The sequence below is a fragment of the Sus scrofa genome, chromosome 2 (genome assembly GCF_000003025.6).
Source record: "Sus scrofa isolate TJ Tabasco breed Duroc chromosome 2, Sscrofa11.1, whole genome shotgun sequence".
In the NCBI taxonomy this organism is placed as follows: Eukaryota; Metazoa; Chordata; class Mammalia; order Artiodactyla; family Suidae; genus Sus; species Sus scrofa.
The window spans coordinates 50,923,005-50,930,754 of NC_010444.4; positions in this window are offsets into that span (position 1 = coordinate 50,923,005).

Consider the following 7,750-nt stretch of genomic DNA (forward strand, 5'->3'; position numbering starts at 1 on the left):
TGCTTGCAGCAAAGATGTTCACAGCAAAAATACTGGACACAGACTGGGAGACCCAGCCGCATTTACTGACTGCTCAGCTGTTCAGGGCTTCAAAGCCTGCCTTGATTGTGCAAAGTCAGTCCTCTTCTTTTTAAAGGCAGAAAAGGGAGACAGTGGGGGCGGGGGTGAGATGGGAAATGACAGGTGCTGGTTTTCACAAGCCCCAAATCTGGAGGCCCCACATCAGCACACACACAAATTTTAGGAGAAAGGAAAAAACAAAAATCAAGCCTTGAGGCATTTTCAAATACCACAGAACTCTCAACTATATGCAGTCAGTTGGCGTTGGGGCTTTGGTTTCATTTGTGGTTTGAGGAAAGGCCATCTTGAAGGCAGTTGTGTTGGTTGGGGAGTCAACCATGGCATGAGACCACACCACAAGCAGGCACGTCCAAGGCTGCAGTGGCCTCACCTGTGAGGAGCCTCTTCCCTCCAGTTTAATTATTAGCTGTGTTTGAATAAAACTTGAAATACATGCAAATTGTAGTCAGTTTTCACATTTGCAACTGATTTCTATACCCACGTAGTATCTCAAGCTTTTGGCACCCATCTGGAAATTGAGAACAGTGGTGGCTTTTCCCAAGAGGTTAATTTCCCTGATGCATTTTGAAAGTAAAAACCACAGGGTTGGTCCTCCAGCTAGTCTGAAGGCAAGGGTGGTCCTGTTCAGCCTCATCCCTCAGCTTCCTCAGTGACCAGACCAGCAGACACAGAGTGGGGAAGGCCTGATTCAAAGACAACAGGAGCTATTTGCCAAGCCCAGAGAGCTATTCAGGGACCTCCTGCAGTGTCCAGGTGAGGATACCTGGGCTGCAGTGGTGGGGACCCATGAGCAGGAGCAGAGTCAAAGCTGTTCTCTGTGAATCTGCCTCACACATCCTGGGCTCACACTGGGGTAAGACAGCCATGTCCTGAAGCTGTAGCAGGCCATCCCTTCATGAGTGGCTACTGTCCTGGGGTGCACTGGTGCCGCACTAACTGTCCAGCATGTTCTCCCACCAGGTCTGAAGCAGCACTTGTTCTTCAGGGATTTCTAGATTTTACTCTCATCTCCTATTTCTCTAACCCTTTCTTTCACCCTGGGGATGGAAATGTAAACTAGGGAACAGGCAACTTATTTCCCCCCACCTATCTCTTCTGAAGTCGGAGGGTTAGGGAAAGGGGCATGTTCCCCAGAAGGAATAAAGGGCAGAGTGCAGAAAAACAGTTATACACGGAGAGTCAGGGCTTCACAGGTGTCCCGGGATGTGAAGACATCCCAAGGCTGCTGCTCATGGGACCTCCAGGGCAACACTCCTAGGATGCCCCTTCCCGCCAGTGGTGGCTGTTCTTTTCCCATGCCTGGCCCATGGAGCTGGTGCTAAGAGGTTAATGAGGCTGGCCCTTTTTGAGGCTCTGTGGGCAGGGGCACATTCCTTGGAAAGAACAAGGGGTGAGGTACAGCCATTGAGCTTCCATACCATGGAAGGTGAAGACATGCAGAGAATGCACACTCTCATGAAGTCCTTTGGATGTAGCTGTTTAGATTTTGGGCTACATTTCCAATGGAAGTGACACTCTAGAGGGCAATTTGTTTCCTAATATGATGGCAGCATTGAGATGCACCTCTTGGGAATGAAGACTAGGAATGAAGATGATGGGAATGGGTCAGAGGGCAAGACTTGGGAATCCCATTCCCAAATGCCCAGTTAATGGTTCAACTGGGAATCAAACATTTGGATTTGCTCATGTGTGCTGGCCTTTCTCTGAGTGTTCACAGAAGCTCACCAGAGGGGAGCTCTGTTTACCCTTATTTATTTATTTATTCATTCATTCTTTCCCACTGTTCAGCATGGGGACCAAGTTACACATACATGCATACATAATTTTTCCTCTCATTGTCGCGTTGCAATGTAAGTATCTAGACATAGTTCTCAGTGCTACCCAGCAGGATCTCATTGTAAATCCATTCCAAGAGCAATATAGTTTGCATCCGTTAACCCAAGCTCCCAGCCCCTCCCACTCCCTCCCTCTCCCCCCAGGCAGCCACAAGTCCATTCTCCAAGTGCATGATTTTCTTTTCTGTGGAAAGTTTCATTTGTGCTGTATATTAGATTCCAGTTAAAAGTGATATCATATGGTATTTGTCTTTCTCTTCCTGACTTACTTCACTCAGTATGAGAGTCTCTATTTCCATCCATGTTGCTGCAAATGGTATTATGTCATTCTTTTTTATGGCTAAGTAGTATTCCATTGTGTATATATACCACATCTTCCTAATCCAATCTTCTGTTGATGGACATTTGAGTTGTTTCCATGTCTTGGCTATTGTGAATAGAGCTGCAATGAACATGCAGGGGTATGTGTCCTTTTCAAGGAAAGTTTTGTCTGGATACTTGCCCAAGAGTGGGATTGCTGGGTCATATGGAAGTTCTATGTACAGATTTCTAAGGTACCTCCATACTGTTCTCCATAGTGGCTGTACCAGCTTACATTCCCACCAGCAGTGCAGGAGGGTTCCCTTTTCTCCACAACCCCTCCAGCACCTGTTATTTGTGGACTTATTAATGATGGCCATTCTGACTGGTGTGAGGTGGTATCTCATGGTAGTTTTGATTTGCATTTCTCTAAGAATCAGGGATGTTAAGCATTTTTTCATGTGCTTGTTGGCCATCTGTATATCTTCTTTGGAGAAATGTCTATTCAGGTATTTTGCCCATTTTTCCATTGGGTTGTTGGCTTTTTTGCTGTTGAGTTGTATAAGTTGCTTGTGTATTCTAGAGATTAAGCCCTTGTCCGTTGCATCATTTGAAACTATTTTCTCACATTCTGTAAGTTGTCTTTTTGGTTTCTTTTCGGTTTCCTTTGCTGTGCAAAAGCTTTTCAGTTTGATTAGATCCCATTGGTTTATTTTTGCTCTTATTTCTGTTGCTTTGGGAGACTGACCTGAGAAAATATTCATGAGATTGATGTTTGCCCTTCTTACCAGCAAAGCAACAAACATTTAACAACCACGCAGGGTCAGCACACAAGCCTCTAGGGGCTGCTGAGATCCTGACTCCCCAACAGGAGCTTGCCCTCTGGAAATAGAGTGTGAGGAGAAGGAAAAGTGTTCTAGGTCATGGGGCATGATCTGGATAAGCCAGCGTCACTTAGAGTGCAGATATTGACTACAGATCCGAACCCACCCATTTATGTCCCGTCTCATAGAAAACAGGTTTCTTTTGAAAGCAGTAGCCACCTCTAAACTCACAAGCCACCTTTCTTTCCAATTGGCTTGTGTATGTAGTACATTACCTCAACACAGGAGGGCCACAGAACAGGCTAGAGCAATAGCTCAGGAAGCAGCGATATGTTCTCTGGGATACTTGGTTTCCTAATCCCTCCAGCTTAACTCAAAATCAGGAGGTACCTGAGCCTGGAGCCTCACTTGTTTTGTGTTCTTGCAGGAGTATACAGGTAATGAGGAAAGATACCATTGCATCTTGTTCAAGCCAGCTCTGACCTCTGGGTCCTATGAAGTAAGCGTGTTAGCCTTAGGCTACTCAGAGTTCCACTCCTGTTTGCTCAGTTCTCCCTCATCACAATGCCTAGCACAGGGAACATCAGCATGGGTGGGGTCTCCCTGTTAACTCAGCCCTTCACTCTTATCAGACCTTATAGGAAGGAGTAGGGTCTCACCATCACCTGTCCTGGCTGCAAACTGTACAAAAGAGCAAATGGTGTTGTGTGATCTTCCTGGGGCCGCTGTGACAAAATACCACAAACTGGGTGGCTTAAAACAACAGAATTTATGTTTTTGCAATTCTGGAAATCAGAATTCTGAAATCAAGGTGTCAGCATGGTCCTGTTCCCTCAGCAGCTCTAGAGGAGAATCCTTCCTGCCTCTATCCCTTCTGGTGGCCTGAGCGAGCATCTCCATTTTCACTGCTCTTTGCATTTCCCCTTCCCCTTCTGTGTATCTGTCTCAAAATTCCCACTTCCTGTTTTTTTTTCTCTTTCCTTTTTCTTTTTAGGGCTGTACCCATGGCATATGGAGTTCCCAGAACTAGGGGTTGAATTGGAGCTACAGCTGCTGGCCCACCCCACAGCCACAGCAATGCCAGATCCAAGCCACATCCTCAAGCTCTGCCAAAGCTTGTGGCAATGCTGGATCCTTAACCCACTGAGTGAGGCCATGGATCAAACCCACATCCTCAAGGACACCAGTTGGATTCTTAGCCCCCTGACACAACGGGAACTCCCCACTGACTCTTATAAGAACAATTGTCAGTAGATTTAGCATTCAGCAGATAATCCTACATGATCTATTCATCTCAAAACTCTTAACCTAACTGCATATGTAGATGCACTTTTTCCAAGTAGATCATATTTACAAGTCCCTGGTATTAAGACTTGGACATATTTTGCAAGGGACAACAAATTCAGCCTATCATAATATGGCCTCTGTTCCTCCTAAATTCGCATTCATCCCACAACAAAATATATTCACTCCATCCCAACATCAACAAAAGTCTCAATCCATTATATAACAGCATTTCATCCAAAATCTCATCTAAATTTTACCAGCTCCAATCTCGTCACCTGAATCATATGAATCCAGTGTTGGTGAGACTCTTAGTATGGCTCATTCTCGGACAAAATTCATCTCCATCTCTGACCAGAAAACAAATTATCTACTTCCAAAATACAGTGGTGGGACAGTCATATGATAATAGTAATAGACAGTTCCTACTCCAAAAGTGTGTGTGCGGGGGTGGGGAGGGATTACGAAGGGTCACCAGAGTTTTTGTTTCCTGTCCAGTAAGTAAAGAGCTGAGAAGTCACTACTTAATCCTAATAACAAGCTGAATAAACTGAAAATTAGCAACCCTTCTTAGATCCTTTAAAGAACTGTGGTCATAGGACAAATGTCCTAATTCATTCTATGAGGCCAGCATTTCCTTAATACAAAACCAGATAAAAGCATTGTAAGAAAACTATAGATCAACATTTCTCATGACCATAGATGCAAAAATGCTCAACAAAACATTAACAAATCAACAATGCATAAAATGATTATACACAATGACCAAGTGAAATGTATCCTATGTTTGCAAGGCTGGTTCAACATTTTTTTAAAAATCAATCAAGGAGTTCCTGTCATGGCTCAGTGGTTAACGAATCCGACTAGGAACCATGAGGTTCCAGGTTTGATCCCTGGCTTTGCTCAGTGGGTTAAGGATCCGGCATTGCCATGAGCTGTTGTGTAGGCTGCAGACGCTGCTTGGATCCCGCATTGCTATGGCTCTGGCTAAGGCTGGTGGCTACAGCTCCGATTAGACCCCTAGCCTGGGAACCTCCATATGCCGCAGGAGTGGCCCAAGAAATGGCAAAAAGACACACAAAAAAATCAATCAATATAATCCATCATACCAACAGATTAAAGAAGAAAAATCACATGATCATATCAATAGCTGCAGAAAAGCATGTGAAAAAATCCAATACTCATTAATGATTTTTTAAATTTTTTTATATAATGATTTTTATTTTTTTCCATTATAGCTGGTTTACAGTGTTCTGTCAATTTTCTGCTGTACAGCATGGTGACCCAGTTGCACATCACTTATGATGGAGCATTAATGATTTTTTTAAAAGGTTTCCAGCAAAAAAGGAACAGAAGAAAACTTTCTCAACTACATAAGGAACATCTACAAAAATCTACAGTAAACATCATACTTGATGAGAAATTAGAAGTTTTCCTGCTAATATCAGGAACAAGGCAATAAGACAAGAAAATAACATAAAAAGTATACCGATTGGGAAGGAAAAAATAAAACTCTTTTTGTTTGCAAAAAGATCTGATTGTAGTTTGACAAAAAAAAAAGCTGCTGTAATTAAGAATTATAGCAAGTTTGCAGGATACAAGTGTTAATATTACAAGAGTCAATCACTTTCTTATGTACCATTAATGAACATGAGGAATTTGAAATTAAAAACAATGTCATTTACATTAGCACCCCACCCCAAATGAAGTATTTAGAAATCTAACAAGATACATGCAAGATATATATCAGAAAAACTACAAAATCCTAATGAAAGAAATCAAAGAAGAGCTAAATAGAAAAATATTCTATGTACACTGATAGGAAAATTCAATTGTCAATATGTCAGTACTAAACAACTTGATATATAAATTCAATGTAGTTCCAGTCAAAATCCCAATAAGTCATTCTATGCATATCAACAAACTGATTCTAAAGTTTATCTAAAGAGGCAAAAGACTCAGAATAGGTGACTCAACATTGAGTCAGAAGAACAGAGTCAGAAAACTGACTCCAAGACTACTGCTATAGTAATCAAGACAGTGTAGTATTGATAAAAGAATAGACCCAAAAAAATCAATGAAAGACAACAGAGAGACCAGAAATAGATTCACATGAATATAGTCAATGGATCTTTGACAAAAGAGCAAAGGCAATGCAGTGGAGTAAATACAGACTTCTCAACAAGTGGTGCCAAAACAACTGGATATCCACAAGCAAAAAAAAAAAAAGAATCTAAATGTAAAACAAAAAACTCTACCTACAAGATAACATTGGATCAAACCTAGATAACCTTGGGTATAGTGTTGTCTTTTTAAATACAACACCAAAATCACAATCCATGAAAAAATTGATCAGATGGATAAAATTTAAATTTAAATTTTCTGCTCTGTGAAGGATACTGTCAAGAGTCAAGACACAGACTGGGAGGAAATATTTCCAAAAGACATACCTAATAAAGGACTGTTACCCAAAGGACTGAATGAGCAAATAAACTGTACATCTAGACAAAGGAAGAGAGCTATCAAGCCATGAAAAGACGTGAAGGAAAATTAAACACACATTACTAAGTGAAAGAGAACAATCCAAGAAGCCTACATACTATATAATCTGAAAAGGCTACATACTATATGATTCCAACTATATGATGCTATGGAAAAGGCAAGACTATGGAGATAGTAAGAATTGTTTCCAAGGACTGGGGGGATAAAGGGATGGATAGGCAGATTTTTAGGTCAGTGAAACTATTTTATATGATACATCAACTTAAAAAAAATATGGACAACCTAAAAGTTGAGAGTTAAGTTTTATCTGGGGCAAAATGAGAACTGCTAGGAGGCAGCATTTCAGATAGCTCTGAAAAAATGCTCCAAAGAGGAAGGTAGAAATGTCAGTATATATGTGATTTTGATGAAGGGGAAAGTACACGCAACCAAGAACACATTTTTACAGAAGGTTTCTACTAGTCTTGTGAAGGTTACTGCTAGTCATGAGGAACAAATGTCACCCTGAAGGATTTTAGTTTTTTTATAGATATGAGGAGATGCAAGAATTGGGCTCATGAAATCCTCCCCTGAAAATATCTAATATCTGAAGATCTATTCTGCCAGTTTTCCCAAAGCACAGAGTGCTTCACTCCTAATTTCCACCCTCAGCTCCTTCAGGGGGGTGTTGAGGGTCAGCAGCTACAGTGGCCCATGATTCAGTCAAAGTAGATGCAGATGGCAAGTGCCAATCTCCAGTTCACAGATACTACTATAACAGTGGATATATTTTTCAAAACCATAGAATGTACATCAAGAATGAACCCTAATGTAAACTATGGACTCTGGGTGATAATTACGTGTCAGTGTAGACTTATTGATTATAATATACTACCCCTCTGTTGTGGGATTTTGATAGTGGGAGATGTGTGGTGGGGAAGAGGG